The sequence below is a fragment of the Nycticebus coucang genome, chromosome 13 (assembly GCF_027406575.1).
Source record: "Nycticebus coucang isolate mNycCou1 chromosome 13, mNycCou1.pri, whole genome shotgun sequence".
In the NCBI taxonomy this organism is placed as follows: domain Eukaryota; kingdom Metazoa; phylum Chordata; class Mammalia; order Primates; family Lorisidae; genus Nycticebus; species Nycticebus coucang.
This window is the reverse complement of record NC_069792.1, coordinates 63544518-63563018: the sequence shown is the minus strand read 5'-3', so window position 1 is coordinate 63563018 and position 18501 is coordinate 63544518. Positions and strand designations below refer to the sequence as shown.

The window sequence follows — 18501 nt, the reverse complement described above, 5'->3', positions numbered from 1 at the left end:
CTTCCTAGAAGCCATGAGCCCCACCTAAAGAAAGTGACTAAGACTGTTATTCACACTAGAGTGTTAATGATTTAACAGCTCAACCCTCACAGGGGTGTCAACATTTTTCAAAGGAAATACTCAGAAAGGAAATAGAATTAATTACTAATGCGGGAATTTTAGGGTTCTTGGGACTTCAGAGGAAGGAATATATTTACTTCAAAGTCTTCCTTGGCTTTTCAGATAATTCCAAGGAAGTAAAACCAAATTCCATCTTTGGAGAAAGCTAGCAAAGCCTTAGATTCTTTCTTCTTAGGCCTGGGTCAAAAGTCTCTGGGAGCCAGAAGGAAAAGATGCTATTAGATCCTCCTTACCATTGAGCAGTGAGTTTGACTCGTATTCAATATCTGTGGTCAAGTCAAGATCAGTTCAGTGTCTACCAGGTATTGGTGAAAAAAAAAAAAAACACACTAAACAGTGAAAAGAAGAGAGCGATAACTATGGGTTGATCTAGAATTATCAAGTATTATTTATAGATTAAAAAATTAGCAATTGTTTTCTATAACTTCATTTCATTGGTTTTCTCCATCCAGCCAAAAGATTTTTCCCTGGCTTTCTAAAATAAGCGGGCCTTGCAATTCAAGTGCGCGGCCACCAGGTGGTGGAAGTATGCCATGCCCACTTAGTGCAACAGTGGCAAGAAAGGCAGAACTCACCTTGCACCTTGCGTCTGATTACCTTAAAAATTAAGAGAACTCTGACTTCCTTTCCTTGCAGCCATATGCAACCTGGAGTTCATCACATGACGTTAGCCTTTCTAACTATTCCTGGCTAAAAAACGTTTGTGTTGTGTCCCAGAGCACTTCTGCTAAAAAATTTAACCCTTCTGTCTACTGCTGAGAAAGAAGAGTTCCTTTATTTAGAAAATGTAAAAACCTCAGAACATTCCTTTTTCAATAAGCTCATCTCTGCCATCTGCTACTTTATTTCAATATTTTCCTCCCCCACACCACTTTTTACAGGATTACAGCAGACTTACTCTCTCGTTCCATGCCTGCGAAGGAACGCATGCCCCACAGGGACAAGCCTCGGGGCTTGCTTTATCTGTGTGTGTGTGTGTGTGTGTATGTGTGTGTGTTCGCGCGGGTGGGCGCGCGCGCGCGCATCTGTGTGTATTTATGGAGATGGGCAGAAGTCCAGGAGAGACCTGTCTAGGCAAGGAAGTGATGGGACCTCCCCCAGGTGGTGGTGGAGACAGGAAAGGCTGAACGTTTTGTCTTTGCTCTCTCTGCTGTGTCTGACAAGTTGACTAGTTCCTCATTGGAAATTGTCTCACTGGGAACCACTTTACTTGGACTCTTTATTTACTGATTTCCCTTCCTCTTCCCACCTCCAGGAATAGTTGATCCCCATTATTCAAGGTAATTTTGTTCTGTGACATTGCTGTAAACCCTGAATTATGGAATACTTGAACTCATACGGGAATTGAGCTCATAGGGGAAATGTAAGTTTAGGTTTCTGGGAGGCTCTGGTCACATTTTCATCAATTGATCAATACATAACCTTGTTTATTGTGTTTTTGTTTAAAGGGTATCTTATTTAATGTACAAGTTGAGCATCTCTAATCTGAAAAGCTCCAAAATCTGAAACATGACGTCACAAGTGGAAAAATTTCCTTAAAATGCAATCAAAAAATTTCCTTGACATGTAATCAAAATTTTATTTTGGTTCAAGTGCTGAGGCAGGAGGATCACTTGAAATCAAGAGTTCAAGACTAATCTGAGTAAAAATGAGACATCTTCACCCCCACCCTGGTCTCTACAAGAAAAAGAAAAAATTACTACAGGCTACACAAGAGACTGATGCAGGAGGATCACTTGAGTCCGGAATTTGAGGTTGCAGTGAGCTATGATCGTGCCACTGAACTCTACCCAAAAAAGGTGACAGAACAAGACCCTGTCTCAAAAAAACAAAACAACTTTGCTTTATGCATAAAATTATTTAACATGTTGTATAAAGTTACCTTCAGGTTATGTAGAAAGTGTATATAAAACATAAATGAATTTCATGTCTAGATTTGGGTTTCATCCTGTGATAATTCATTGTGTACAGTCATGTGTCACTCATGAAGGGGCTATACTCTGAGAAAGGCACCAGCAGGTGATTTTGTTGTAGTGCCAACATCACAGAGTGCACTCACACAAACGTAGATGGTAGAGCCTAGCACACACTCAGGCTCTATGGTATCCCCTATTGCTCCCAGGCTGCAAACTGTATAACATATCACTGTCCTGGATTATGGAGGCAATTGTAACCCAGTGGCAAGCATTTGTGTGTCTAAACATAGAAAAGGAACAGTAGAAATGTGGTATTATAATCTTATGGGACCATCATGGCATATGCCTGTTGTTGACCAAATGTCATTGTGTGACTCATGACATGCATCATTTAAATTCATCCTGCGCACAGCAGATAGGAGACCCAAACTACCACCAACAGCTTCAGCTGCAGGCGTACCTAGTTGCACATCGTTGCAACTCAAATTTTTTAATCTTTGAATGACCAATCATAAAAGTGCCATGAGGGTTGATTTTAAAAATAAATTGTAACAAGTAAGCAAATTTCAAACATGGAATCTATGAACAATGAAGACCAACTATACAAGTATACCCAAAGCTCAGATCTTGGCTGTCTGCCCTTTTCTCTCTTTTCTACCAACAAGAGCTCATTTAGTCTCTGCGTCATCACTTCTCATCTCCAGGCAGATTACTTCAAAACATTTATCTAAGTCCATGACCTCTCTCTAGACCAGTAGCTCTCTGAGAATGGCCCCAGGACTTCCCTGGAGGGGGACATGAGGTCTTCCCTTTTCCAACTACCATCTGTATGAAACTAGATTTTCTTCATTTACTTCAACTAAACCGAATAAGTCATAGCAAATTGAGTGCAAAAGAAGATCTGAGAATCCAGCTGTCCTCTGTTAAGCCAGACATCAAAGAGATTTGCAAAAGTGAAAAATGATCACTAATCTGTTTTTCTAGAAAAATACAGTAGTTATTTATGTTAAATAGGATTGTTATTGTTTCTTTTAAGCAATTTGCTTAATAAATATTTTATGTCCCAGTGTTAATTTCTAATACAATAACATGGATGAATAAAACCTACTTAATCAAAAGTGCTTTGTGTACTCAATAGTTTTTATCTATTTCTTTTTTGAGACAGAGTCTCACTCTGTTGCCCAGGCTAGAGCGTCATGGTGTCAGTCTAGCTCACAGCAACCTCAGACTCGAGGTTCCAGTGATCCTCCTGCCTCAGCCTTCTGAGTAGTTGGGACTGTAGGCACTCGCCACAACATCTGGATAATTTTTCTATTTTTAGTAGAGACGAGGTCTCAATCTTGCTTAGACTGGTCTTGAACTCTTGACCTCAGGGGATCCTCCTGCCTCAGCCTCCCCGAGCGCTAGGATTACAGGCGTGAGCCACTGCACTGGGCCGTGGGTAGTCAATAATTTTTTAGAGTGTGAAAGAGTGAGTCCCGAGACCACAAGTCTGAGACCAACTATTTTAGACGACAGCTGCATTTTCACTGGATTAGCTGACATTTACACTTGACTAAGCCCCTTAGCTCAACTTGACTAAATGTCTATTTTGGTTCCTTCGCCCTCAACCCATGGCTCTTCCTAACATGTCAATTTCTGTTATCCTGTTTCTCTCAGTCATCCAGGCCCAGTCCCAGACCTCTCTAACTTTCCCTCTCTGTGAGTTTTTACTCAGGTATATCTGCAGAACCCATCTCCTCCTTTCCTCTCCCACCCCAATGGCCTCTCTGCTTATCAAGCCCACCTGTGCTCTGAGGCCTTTGGTAGTCAGCCAGGCACTGCTGCAACGGTCTCCTGCTCGAGTTCCAGCTTAGAGGCCATCGGCAGGATGCAGTCCAGAGCTTCGGTCCTCTTTCCAGTAGTGCCCCACTGTTCTCCTGGCTAGACTCTCACTCTTTCCTCAAGGAGAGAAGGGAGACCACCAAAGATGGTGGCGAGACTAGGTGTGGGGTGCAGGGCTGGGGGGGAGGGGTCAGGTGCTTCATTCCACATGTCAAATACCCATGCATCTCTGTTTCACGTCTGCCAGGACAAACTTGTGCAGGCTTAGCGAGGATGGGTACTTCCCACCCACAAGCTTCTGTAACCGCAGGATCCGCCCTCTCCTCTCTTCTCCCTCCGGTGAGTTCTAACTCACAGGGCACGTGCCATAGTGTGGTGTTGGTGAGAAAGGGCAGATTCTCCTTGGTTCTACTCTGTGATGTTGGGGGGCCCTGCTGTGGTCCCCACTCCAGACTCCCCAGAGAGGAGGCCTTTCTGCAGCCTTTGCTTCCCCAAAGTTCCCAGGGCTGTGCAAACATATGTAGGTGGCTCCCCCGGTGGCTAGTTACCAATGATCTGTCCACTAATGGAAACAACAGCTCACAGTTACTGCACTTACTATGTGCTTGTCTCCATGCTGGGGGCATTTTAGAATTTTCACTATGAGACAGGTAGTGATGTTTTCTCCACTTTACAGACAAGGCTCAGGGAACAGAAGCAATTTGCCTAAATTAATAGCTAAGTGGTAGAGTGGAGCCTTCTCCCCAGAGCCCGTGTTCATTCTCTTAGCCACTCACTAAGAAACTCTTCCTCCCAGGCCCTTACAGTCCTGTTTTCCCCCTACATTTCTTAGGTAACTCTAGCGTCCTAGTGCTGGTCGTGGTTAAAATTAAGGAGCTGTGTGGACTCTGCTAGACTTCAGTCACCATTAATTTATTCCATCAACCGTGGTAGAGAGGAACAAGCCCCAGAACCTGCCCTCCAGAAGATCACATCAAACTGTCTGAGTGGTTTGCTCTGAGATGCTTCAGGACTGCCAGCGCAGATGCTGTCTGACTACTAAAAACAAAGCACACCACTGTGCTGCGTAAGGTCACCCAGCCCATCAGCTAGTGCAGCTCAGAGCCGAAGGGAGGGCTGTGCTGACCTGACCTGAGGCCCCTGGGGAGCCCCTGAGCACCTCCTCCAGGGCCACTGCCCTGCAGAGAGGAATCTCCATTTGCTGAAGGTGTGTCCTAATGTCGGTCATCTGAATGCATCACTCTGCCCAGAGAAGCAGAACCAGACTGGCAGAGCGGGGAGGGAGGAGGGGAGGAAGGCAAAGAGCTGGCTTGGACAAGACATCTGACATTCCTACTGAAAGCTCCTGACGCTCCCTCACAAAGACTTGCTTTATGCTAAAAATGTCATCCAATCGAGAGTCTTCTTTCTCCCAGTTTTCACCCAAAGGTTGCCTGTTGTCAGAGGGAGGCCAGGTAGAAAGCGGGGTGGGAGTAGGGATTCCGGTAGGCTGACTTTATTCTGGTTTAGCTGGTTTCTGTTTAAGTAAACAAAGAGTGGTAGAGTCTCGGTTGTTCTCCACGTGGCAGTGAAATGCAGTCTGTCACCCCAAAGTCATAGAAGATCTCAATGTAAACAGGATGGTTCTACATCTTTTTAAAATGTCATCAGGAGAAGCGAGGATGGGTGCTCGGGTATCTAGAAAGGGGCTTAGAAGGAAGGTCTGGTAAGTAGACTTGAGAGACAAAGAATCTGGTGGCCAAGGCTTCCAGATGCACCCTGATCTTCATGGCACCGTTCCAGGCAGCAGCTCTCGGTTAAAGCAGCAAAGGAAAGAGAGGCGGGTCTCAAATAATTGCAAACACTGCATCATTTAGGCTCGTTGGTTGAAACAACAGAAATGTACGCCGGATGACTGAAGACAAAAAGAAGTTTGTTGAAAGCCTACAGAGTAGCCCACAGAATCACAGCGGAAGGGTTAAGCAAGGACAGGAACCCAAGCAGCTCCAGAAATTCAGGGAGCAGGGACTAATGGGCAGCCCTGCCCTTCAGGGTAAAACTGTTTTTCCATTTAATGTCCTGGGGTCACATCGCTCAAGATCTCATTTCCATAGGGCAAGATTCCCATTGTTTCGTTTGAATCATGTACTCACCTTTAGTCAGGGGTCGGAACTTTGACCGACGGCCCCACCCAGCCTGCACGCAGTGGGTGGGGGTAACATCCCAGTGGGAAACAGACAGAGACATGGCTGCCCTGCAAGGGATGTACAGGTGTGGTGGGCACCAGCCCAAGCACTGGTCATCAGGATTGAGATTGGAAATATTAAAACAGAAATAGAGAGAGTGCTGCAGGAGGTAAGAAATGGGAGACAAAGTCAAAAAGTGCCGATTGTGATATAAGCATGTCAGACTGTATTAAAAAATCAACACATTGTACCCCACGTATGCATAAACGTATTCATGATGTATGTGTACATGACTTAGTACAAAAGAAAAAGTGCCAATTGAAGGCTGAGGGCATAGGGGAGTTTTGGGGTCAGTTACTCGGTTAATTCCCTTCCTGCTCACTGCTATTTAGAGTTGCCTCTGTACAATTAAGGGGCATGTCCCCAACTAGCTATGCTGGAAGAAAGACAGTGGTGCTAACCATACAGAATGGGAGAACGTGAAAGAAATTAATGTAACAAATTTTTACCATGTTGAAATTTGAATCAAAGCGTAAGAACTAGCCTGTATTTAGATCTCTAAAGAAAAAAGAAAGAAATTTCTTAGATCACATGTAGTTCCCCTTTATTCCTTTTTTTTTTTTTTTTTTTGAGACAGTCTCATTTTGTCACCCTCGGTAGAGTGCTGTGGCATCACAGCTCACAGCAACATCAAACACTTGGGCTTAAGTAATTCTCTTGCCTCAGTCTCCCAAGTAATACTGGGACTATAGGTGCCCACCACAACTCCTGGCTAGTTTTTGCTGCAGTTGTCATTGTTATTTAGCTGGCCCAGGCCAGGTTCAAACCCACCACCCTGGGTGTATGTTGCTGGCACTGTAACCATTGTGCTACAGGTGTCGAGCCTATTCTTGTGTATATTTTTAAAAATATACAACTTTATACAATAAAATAAAATAAAATCTTCTAATAAAGTTATTCAAGAAAGATAAGATTATATGAAAGACCAAATTCAGAATAATCACACACAGAGACATAAAAAATTATTGAGATGATTAACAACTCAGAAAGACAATGAAGAATGTAGATATTCACAGGGAAAGGGAAAAGTGGTTAGAGTGCTGAGAGAAAGAGAGACAGAGAAAGAGAGAGAACCACAGACTTAACTAAAAACCGAAAGTATTGAGCAGAGAAAATACTTAAAGTCAAGACCAAAGGTATATAATGCAAATATACATCTATGTCCTCAAGAAGAAGGCAACGGGGTTCCTCCACTCACTCAACAAATAGGTACTACACTCCAGCTATGTTCTAGATGTTGTGACAGGTATTGAGGGGATAATGCTGTTGATGCACACATTAGTCTGTGTTGCTACAACAGAATCCCACAGCCTGGGTAATTTATAAGCAACAGAAGTTTATTTGGTTCACAGTTCTGGAGGATGGTAAGTCCAAGAGCTTGGTGCCAGCATCTGCTGAGGGCCTTCATGCTGTGTCATCCCATGGCAGAAAGTGGAAGGAAAAAGAGTGAGAGTGAGAGAAAGAGAGAGAGAGGAAAGGAGGCTGAACTCATCTTTTTATCAGGAACCCACTCCTGCCATAATGGGATTGATCCACTCACAACGGCTGAGACCTCACAACCCAATCATCTCAGGTCCCACCTCTCAACGCTGTTGCATTGGGCATTAAGTTTTTAGCACATGAACTTCAGGGACACATTCAAACCACAACACTCATGGAGTCTACATTTCCTACCACTTTATCTTCTTATGCTGAAATTCCTTAAAGACCTAGCAGCAAAATGTGGAAATACAATATTCACCGAGTTTTTAAAAATTCTTTGATGTAGTTCTTTGAATTCACTTAAAAAAGGAACACAGAAATGAAAATATAGTATCGAACCTCATATAAAATTTATGTCAGTTTTTAAAAATTTTTCTGATAAAAAGACCCATGAAGTTTACAACTCATTTTGTTCTTTCAATGGCAAAGATATAATCTGTATTTAAGAGGTCCTGCTTCTATCATGCATGGTAATAAAAAGTTTTTTTTTTAAGTTATTTAACATATTACTCTACTCAGTTGAAAAAAAAAACAAAACATGAATCAGGTTTAGAATTCAGAAAGATCTCGCCTGGTCCTGTGAGTTGTTTTTGGAGAGAAGGAATACAGTACAAAATTTTCTGGATTTTGTCCAGGTCAGATCCAGTTCAAGCTTCAAAGAGAGAACAATATTGTTATTTGAGTTCAGTTTCAATTCAAATTAAAATATCAGTTTCCTACTTTGGGTTCAGTTCAACTCCCTGCTGAGAGTTGAAAATGTCAGTTAGTGGAAGAAAAGACACCGGAGCAATTATTTTTTTAACTCATTTTGTTATCTCCCCGCTCCACCGTAAAGCTCTCAGAGTCACAGAGATTTGAAGCATTAAGGAAATCCTCCTTCCACCCTGGGACACATGTGGCCAGAGAGGCAGGAGGGATACTGGGGTGGATGAGGCCCCTGTCTGTGGGCTGGCCTGGAAGGAAAGGGATCAGGGCCCTAGAGGTAGGCGACGGGGAAGTTGACACTTAGTGGAGAGAAGGAAGCCAGGGCTAGGAGGTGGACTGAGTACCACTCCAGGAGAAAGGTCAAGATTGGCATGAAGATACCCAGTTTCTGCTCTTCATTCATTCCTGAAGACCTTGACAAAGAAACTCAGTGTCTTGTGGAAAAACTGAATAACTAGGAAAGGTGATGACACAAAGAAGTGACACAAAAAGGCAGTCATGGGAAACACCTGCTGTTTTCCCCTCCTCTATCCCACCTACCAATGCCCCCCAACAACCCGGAGAAGGGGCTGACCTGACACGGCTGCCCACCGCTATAGTTCCACGCCCTCCTCACACCTGCCCAGCCCTGGCCACCTGGCTTCTCTGTGGAGCCAACCCACACACTGCTCAAAACCACAACCATTTAAACCCTTATCCACTCCATCCTCACCTTCAAAAAAGCAAGACTTCAAACCACAGGTCTCTAAGCAAAGACAGCCAAGCTTTCCCATTTACAGAACTGCACACACGAGGTCCTATAGTTGAGCCTATGTCCTGTGAAAGCTGGGCATTCACCACCCACGTCCTGTTTACAATCACTCCGAAAGGCTGAAAAACAAAGAAACTACACGGAAGGCCGCATTCAACATCCTGGATGTGTTGTAATCCTCCAACAGCCTGGAATTATAAATGATACACATAACATGGTTTTGCTTTTAAGAGTAAGAAAAGACACAAGAGCAATTATTAACATAATAATATAAAATTCTTAAGTACATTCACATTGTTGTGCAACCATCACCATTGTCCATCTCCATTTTTCCAAACTAAAACTCTACCCATTAAACACTAACTCCCCATCTCCTCCTCCTCCGGCCTCTAGTGACCACCACTTTTTTCCGAGATAGAGTCTCTCTCTGTGGCCCTGGATAGAGTGCCATGGCGTCATAGCTCACAGCAACCTCAAGTTCTTGGGCTCAAGCGATCCTCTTGCCTCAATTTTCCTATTTTTAGTAGAAATGGGGTCTTGCTCTTGTTTAGGCTGGTCTTGAACTCCTGAACTCAGGTGATCCACCCACCTCAGCCTCAGAGCGTGTGCTAGGATTACAGGCATGCTCCACCATACCTGGCCTGCATGGTTGTTTTTAAACTCTCTGTTTTGTCCGTTGATGTGTTCAACTATTTCTGTATCAATAATGAAGCCTTGGATTATAGCTTGATTATATTTTCCTATTCGATATCATCATGCTGTATTTTTTTAACAACTTGGTTTTTAAAAATAGATTTGCCCCCTTAAGCCCAGTATTTTAATTTTAGTTTGCTATCGAAGGAATACACACACAATACCAAATACAAAAGACAATAGGGTAAATAGTGACTAAGTCTCCCTCTGTTATGTTCTATAATTCAATTCTCCCTCAAGAGGCAAGTGCTGTTATCAGTTTTTCATGTGCCCTTTCAAAATAGTCCATGCAAATGAACTTTAAAATCAATTTATCAAGAGCTACCAAAAAAATTCAATTAAAATTTTAATTAGGATTGAATTTATAATTTAATTTTGAAGAAAAAAAGCAAATTTTCTCATTTAGCAGCTAGAACGTCTTTCTATTTGTTGATCTTCTTTTATGTCCTTCAATAAACTTTTGTGATTTTATTCTCATAGATCTCTCATATTTCTGATAACATTTATGCCTAAGTATTTTAGTATTTTTTGTGTGGCCTTCTGATACATTGATTTGGTATCTGTCTTATTAGTCTAATCATTTCCCTCCTTTTTAATTTTTTCTTTAGAGACAGGGTCTTGCTCTGCTGCCCAGGCTGGAGTGCAGTGGCATCATCATAGCTCATAGCTCTTTGTAGCCTCAAACTCCAGGACCCACAGTGGCTTTCCCACCTTAGCCTCCCAAGTAGGTGGGACTACAGGTGCATGCCACCACATCCGGCTGATTTTTAAAATTGTAGAGACAGGGTCTCACTAGGTTGCCCAGTCTGGTCTCTAACTCCCAGCCTCAAACCATTCTCCTGCCTCAGCCTCCCAAAGTGCTAAGATTATATGTGTGAATCACAATGTCCCATCCCTCATTTTATTTTATTGCATTCTCTGGGTAACGATACTGTTTACAAATAGTAGCAGTTAATTCCTTCTTTTCAATCTTTATACTACCTTCTTGAGCTTACTTTCTTGGTTTACTGAGACGGTTCAGGGACTCCAGCAAATGGCAGCAGCAGCTGGAGGCAATGCCGTCTTCCTCCTGTTTCGGTGGGAATTCTACTTTAACGCCATTATATGCCGTGTTTGCTGTGTATTCCAAGTAGCTGCCGCCCTCTCTTTCCTTTACTAAGAGTTTTTGATAGCAATGGTGTTGAATTTGATCAAAAGCTTTTCCAGCATCTACTGAGAGACTCAAATGGCTTTCCTCCTTTAATCTATTAATGTGTCGAATTACATTAGTACATTCCTAATGTTGAACCACTTTTGCAACCCTGAAGTTAACCCTACTTGGTCATAATGCACCATTTAAAAATATTTTATTTAGTATTTTTGCATTTATGTTCATAAATGAGATTAGAACCTTAACTTTGAAAGTCCTGAATGTCAGCCTAAGGAATCTGGATTTCTCTGCTGGGAAAGGTGGAGGAAAACGATGCGATTACTATAATTTTCTGGATTTCTCTGCTGGGAAAGGTGGAGGAAAACGATGCGATTACTATAATTACCACTTTGAAAACTGTCTCATGGATAGTCCAGTGATAAGAACTTACCTTCCATTAATTGTCTGGGTCTCTTCTCTTCTATCTACTGCTGAATGTTTTTAATCTTGTCCTGTTTTAGACAGCATGGTTTAATAAGTATTGTGGAGGTTTGCTTGCAAAACCATCCCTTTATTCTTAATTGGAAATCAATCTATTTTATGTAACAATTTTGTTTCTATTTTTCATGCCACTGTGTTTTTGCACAAGAGTGGCTTGCCAAGAAGGGGTGCAGAACTATGTGAATAACAGCTCTGTTGGGGAAGAAGTTTCGTCCCAAAGGCCCCCTTCAGTGGACTATCACAGGAGTCAGATGTGTTAGTATCATATGCGCACTGGCAGGGTGATCACACTTGCTAAAATATCCAGAAATGTTTAGGGATCCTGTTCCATTGTCAAACCAGGTGTCAGCGGGTGTGTCCTTTTCTGTTGCTCTGAAAATAAGGTCACTGCAGACAGAGGGAGACCAGCCCAACTCAAATCTAGTGCGCCAGAAAGCCTAAGATAAGCTGAAGAATTTAAATCCTCAAACAATCTTGGTGGGAAACATGTTCGCTGGCCCTTGCAGACTCCTGAAAATAATCCTCCCTCCAGCAGCCTCAGAAGTCACCCAAGGCCTTTAAGACACACTAGGCCAAGTGGCAGGGAAAGCAGCAGGTATGTGAAGAGCTCATCTACCTCCCAGTTTTCACCCTGGACTTCAGGTTTTGGTTACACCTGGGAATGGTTCTTGTTACCTGTGCCTCCAGTTCTCGCCTTATCCATTCTCCCCTTTGGTTCATGACTGGGTTCAGCTAAGTACACAGTTGCTCAAGCAAAGACTACACTTCGCAATCTTCCTTGCGGGTAAATGCCCCTGTGACTAAATTTCTCCCAGGAGCCTGTGAGCAGAAGTGATGCATGCCACTTGCAGGTCTTTCCCTTAAAACAACAGGGTGTACACTCCGCTGACACATTTCCTACTCCCAGAAATAGAAGTCAGGAGTGGAAAAGAAAGACCACAGATCCCACAGCTGCCCCTCACTCTCCTATGCTAAAGGTACTAAGTTATGTGTATCTTGAGGACTTGCTTAACTGTGAGGGGTATCACACTTCGGTAGCTGAGCAACAGGGGCCAGGCATTTTTAACCCCCTCCTATGTTTGGAGACATGCCCACTGTGTGCATGTTGGTGGAGGACAGGCCCCACTTCCCACTGAGGAAGCCCGGAAGGCCTGTGAGTAGTTACATGAGAGAAAGTCCAAAGCTCAGCTCACAGATGCCTGATTCTGCCTCCAGAGTAGGAAGAAGCCCACAGGGCAGGCACAGTTTAACATAGGTTGGGAAGATGAATAATAATTGTACAGTAGTTAAGTTTATGCTGGTTCAAAACTCAAAGAAGGGCTGAGAAATTAAATAGCATTATATAGCAGATATAATCAGGCACAATAAAATAAAGGGGAAAAATCTAAATTATAAACATGAGGGAAAAATCCAATATCATTCTAACTAGATTATTACAAAACATTTTAAGAATTCCAGTGAGGCTCCTGCTTCTCTTCAAGGCAGATGTAGAGTGCTGTCACAGTTCACAGCAACCTCCGACTCTTGGGCTTAGGTGATTCTCTTGCCTCAGTCTCCCAAGTAGCTGGGACTACAGGCACCCGCCACAATGCCCGGCTATTTTTTGTTGCAGTTTGACCAGGGCCGGGTTTGAACCCACCACCCTCAGTATATGAGGCTGGTGCCCTGCCCACTGAGCCACAGGCACCGCCCCCCTCAAAAAAATCTATGAAATGATACATTTTTAAATTTAATTATGGCAAGAAAACCTAAATGTTGGTCAAATCTCAAAGAGGTAGTCTCCTTGGGTTGGCAACCTAGAAAAACCTCCATTCAGAAATACAAGTTGAAAAATATAAATAAATGAAATAAATTTATAAATCAAAGAAAAAAATGGAATTTAAAAAAATTAATGATAAGGGATAAAATGACAAGGAACAGACATTTTAAGAAAGTTCAATTAGCAGTTACAGTACAAGGTCTGATAAATTAAGCTGAATGAATCTTGAGACTAAGCATAGCTACGTCACGTGTAAATCACCAATTTGCTGACTGAGCTACAGGAAGGTGGGTTGGGGCCAGTGCTCCCAGAAAAACAGGGAATGGACAGCAAAACTCCCGTACAAACGACAAGTCAACCACGCTAAGTGGAACATCATAGGACTGAGAAGGGATGAACTTGGCAGCTAAAACCTGAGAGAGGGTGATGGTTATTAAAAACGAAGATCCAACTCCTCCCTCACCACCACCATTCTGTGGACCAGAAATCAAAGATATGCTTATAAATAGTTTTTTACCTCCCCACTAGAGGTAATCACTAGAGGTGATCACTGTCAGCATCCAGTGATCCCCGAGATCAAGAAACAGTTAAAATGTAAGTAATAGGAACTCAGTGAAGAGTTGGCAATATTTAAAGTATAATTGTACATTGCTCAGCCCTGTACTCCTGGTACCAAGCAGACGGATAAATACTTACTGAATTAAAGTCTAGACAACACTGTTCTATTTTCCTTTCCCCTCAACTCCTTTTTTTCACTCCGCTCCCATCCTGTCCTGCACTGTATAGCAGGTATCCCTGTTCTGCTGTGTTCTGGGCTTGATGTGAAACGCATTTCTTACTCCAGGCCACAGTCAGGAAAGTTGGCAGCATGATGCTCTGCTAAGACCTGAAGGGTAAATAAGAGTCAGCCAGCAAGATGGTGAGGTGATGTGGGAAGGTGCCAGGCACCCATCAGAGCTGTGTGGGGTCCCTAGGGATGAGGGTCAAGGAGCTGAAGGACATTCCCCATGGCCAGAGGGCAGAGTGGACACTGTGGGCATAGAGGGTTCCAGCCATCCCTCAGCCCCAGGGGTCCAGAGACCCCCCTTCAGTGTACACCACAGGGGTAGAAAGGTGTGATCCCTTTCCTTCACCCATTCCGAGGATCACATCAGTGCTTCTGGGACAAAGATAGGTTAACAGGAGAAAAGCATAGCATATTTACCTTATCAAAGTTTTACGGGACACAAGGGTTTTCATAATGAAGACCCAAAGACCCAGGGAAAACTGTCCATTTCTATGCTTTGGTTCCATGAAGAATGGAAAGCCATGTGGCAGTGAAGGAGCAGGGTGATGATGTCATGGTAATAGACCGAGGCTGGGAGAGGATGGACGAGGCCTGCCCATTGGATTCCTTTCGGCCTCCCTGCGACGGACTCCTTCCTGTCACACGGGTGGCAGGACCCCTCCGGAATGAGGATCTTATGACTCACTATCAGACAAGGTAGCCAGAAATGTCTTTATGACAAGCACCTACCCAGAAAGACAGGGGAGGTCAGAGTAGTATTTCTAGGTCTTCCAGCTTACTTTGGGGGAGCGGGTTCTCGTTTCTATAACCTGCCTTAGGGAAGAGGAATTCTGGTTTCTGTGACTTGCTACAGGAGAGCGAGATGGGAGACAGGAGGCAGGAGAAGACCAGAGGGAGACTTTGCTTCTGAGGCCTCCCGGTCGCTTGCATTTGAAGCTCTCAGCATGTTAAAGCGCCACACTTTGGGGTATTCTTTTCTAAGCCCTAATAAGATCAAGTCCTGTGCTGTAGTTGGGGGCCATATCTGGCTTGCAGATGACTTTCATTTGGCCTGCACAGAGGAATGTTATTTTCAGCTAAATTTAAAAAATTGGAATATATCACATAAAATCCAGATTTCCTATTTCTCTTGAAATATCAGATCTGCCAACACTGGGCTCATATTCCTTTATGGCAAAAATCTGCTGCAGCTGAGTCACAGATCCTGTGTAGACGTGGGATGCCCTCTCTTTCCAGCAGGCCCTAGTCCTCAGCACCCACTTCTCGTCACCAGCCCTGACCACATGGTCTCTGTGGGTCCAGCTCTCTAGGCAACCTGGTCCCTCCATTACCTGCCCGCCGTGTTGGCCCTGGACAAACCTGGGGCACTGCTTCTGTCCCTCTGTCTGGACTCATCACACAGCCATTTATGCCCTGGGCTCCAATGAGGGAGGGCAGGAGAAAAGGACCCACAAATCCATCAGCGAGTTGTCGTAGCACTTAGCAGTTCCTGAAATTTTCTCACGTATTTGTTCACATGTTTAGTCTCGGTCTCCCACGCCCTGTCTGCGCCTCACTGTTGGAAGCCCAGCACCTACCACGGTGCCTGGCACGTACGCCAGTGCTCAGCAGGATCCAGCAGTCCTACCCTCTCCCGGTTCCTCTCCCCTCAGGGATCCCTTACCTGGTCTAGGAGATGGAGGCCTGAGAGAGGGCTGGGGAGCCCTGCCCCTGTACCATCGTGGGCGATTCTTCAGTACAGCCATAAAAGGGTCCCTTCTTCTGCTCCCCTCACATATTTAGCTAACAACTGCCAGGTGGAGCTGCCAGAGAGTAGGAAGAGCTTCCTGGAGCAGTGCCGTCCAGGAAAAATGTAAGACATAATTTTGAGTTTTCTTTTATTTTATTTATTTTATTTATTTATTTTTTTAAAACAGTTTTTATTTTTTATTTTATTTTTTGTGGTTTTTTTGGCCGGGGCTGGGTTTGAACCTGCCACCTCCGGCATATGGGACTGGCGCCCTACTCCTTGAGCCACAGGCACCACCCAATTTTGAGTTTTCTAGTAACCTTATTAACAAATGTAAAAAGAAAGAGGTGTCATTAATTTTAATATCTTATTTAATTTAACCCAATATACTCCAGGCTTGGCGCCTGTGGCTCAAGCCGCTAAGGCACCAGCCACGTACACCTGAGCTGGTGGATTCGAATCCAGCCAGGGCCCGCCAAACAACAATGATGGCTGCAACCAATATACTCCAGATATTATGCAATCAGTACAAAAGGGTTATAGATGATAATCTTCTTTTTCTTTGTGCCTAGTCATTAAACTTGGTGCATATTTCACACATAGGGAATGCTCAGTGGCATTGGAAAGTGCAAACTACAGCCCAAAACAGGGAGAAAAAATTCCATTGATATTTTAAAATGTCACCTTCTGGCTCAGCACCTCCCGTAGTAGCTCAGTGGCTAGGGTGCCAGCCACGTGAACTGGGGCTGGTGGGTTCAAACCCAGCCAAGGCCTGCTAAACAACGACAACAATAACAAAAAAATAGCCAGGCAGTGTGGTAGGCGCCTGTAGTCCCAGCTACTTGGGAGGCTGAGGCAAGAGAAGCGCTTGAGCCCAAGACTTTGAGGTTGCTGTGAGCTATGACGCCAGGGCACTCTGCCAACGGCAACATAGTGAGATTCTGTCTCAAAAATAAATAAATAAGTAAACAAATACATTTAAAATGTCACCTCCCTACCTTCATCATGGTGCAGCCCTGAAGGTGGTCTGGCCATGTAAGTGGGAGGCAGGAGCTCAGGCAGGGGACGAGAAGCGGGGACGGGGGGAAGAGGTCACTGTCTTGTTTTTCTGCATTTGCCTTCACCCCTCTAAGGTGCCCCCCCACACACACACTTCCAGGAGGTCTGGAAGGCTGCTCTGGCTGTGCCTAAAGCTAGGGGGACAACTCTCTCCTGGTGGGGCAGGGGTGCGGCAGGAGTGAGGCAGGGTAGACCAGGGGTTGGGGGGGCAGATGGGAAGCTGACCCCTCAGCTCAGCTAGGCCCAGGCTCAGAGGGTCGGATATGCCATCCGGCACATTCCTGAGGGCTGCTCCTGTGCCCCAGGTGTGGTAGGGTTATTACCAGATGCCACGTGCCATTCTGTCCCTGTTCCACAAAGCCGCGTGCTGTACAGCGTCTCTGCTCCCACCAGCCCAAGGGTAATTGCCTTGTTATGCGGCCTGGCCTTGTTTCAGGGCCTGCCAATCAATGGTCTCAGGATTCCCTAACAAACACGCCCCCTTTTTTACTGGAGGGACGCAGGCTGAGAAGCCAGCAACTACCTGTAAACAGTGAGTCAGGGAGGAAGCCAGCACCTTGCCCACTCCGTGGCTTGGCAGTGGAAGGCTGTCCCTGGAGTTCCTCCTTACTGAGCAATACCACATTCCACCTAAGGGGATGGGACGCCGCAGCTTATCCTCATAACCACGCTTTGACAGAAGACCTAAAAGGAATCACGTCTATTCCTGCTTTATTCATGGAGCATCATAAACACATTCTAACTTTTTCATGATGAATCACGTGTGTGGTTATGGCTCATCATTCTTAAAGGATGCTTTAAAACAATTATTTTTGTCTCCTTCTAGCTATCACTCTTTAGATGCCACTTATGTTATCTGACCCCTGTTTGCCTCATGCTCTCTTGTCTCAAATATCCCATTTCCTATTGGCTGGGGTCTGAAAGGCCAGATAACTGTGTCTTATAGAAATGTGCGTAAAACAAGAGTCAATCAGCCACAAAGGATCATGGCACACCCCTTCTCTTAGTTAGCAAAGATTTTTTTTTTTCTGAATGTTCACTTATCTACAGACAAGTGAAAAATTCCTTTATTTGCTGTAAACATTACTTTTCTACCTAAAAAAGCAGTATTTTACTTTTCTCTGCCTTTTGTTTTATGTAATCTTTTAGGATATTGAAGAAAATGATTCCAGCTTAGGATCCAAGCTCAGGGGACCTCTGGGAGAACACATAAAGCTGGTATTATTTGCCACATCAAATGTTCTTGGTTTCCCCTAACCTCTGGGCACATTTACAAATATTTGTAAAGAAAGCATTCATAGGGCAGTGCCTGTGGCTCAGTGGGTAGGGCGCCGGCCCCGTATACCGAGGGTAGTGGGTTCAAACCCAGCCCCAGCCAAACTGCAACAAAAATACAGCCGGGCATTGTGGCAGGTGCCTGTAGTCCCAGCTACTCGGGAGGCTGAGGCAAGAGAATTGCCTAAGCCCAGGAGTTGGAGGTTGCTGTGAGCTGTGACACTACAGACTCTACCAAGGGTGATAAAGTGAGACTCTGTCTCTAAAAAAAAAAAAGGAAGCATTCATAGCTTACTATCTGTCAAAAGAAAAGTGGAAACCAAACCTGCTTTAACTAACACCTATCTTTTGAAAATACATTCACATAGTTCCTTACTATGAAAATGGAAAGGAATGATTGCAGTTGTTTTGATCTCTCGTGTATGATTAAGTGGCAATGGAATCAGAGGCAGAAGTCCTTCTATTTTCTTATCCTCGGGAGCATTTCTTCCTGGCCCTTCTCTCTACACAGTCCTAATCCTATGAGAGCATGACACATATAGGTCC

The 18501-nt window shown here is 44.2% G+C and overlaps 1 long non-coding RNA gene across 1 annotated transcript; it reads right to left on the bottom strand.

The window, feature by feature from the left end:
* Window positions 1-7409: 7409 nt before the first annotated feature.
* Window positions 7410-14183, bottom strand: LOC128563629 (uncharacterized). The gene is made up of 3 exons (XR_008373843.1): window positions 13802-14183; window positions 11297-11357; window positions 7410-10785 (listed from the first exon to the last, which is right to left on the bottom strand). It is a non-coding gene; the product is annotated as an uncharacterized LOC128563629 (long non-coding RNA).
* Window positions 14184-18501: the final 4318 nt, after the last annotated feature.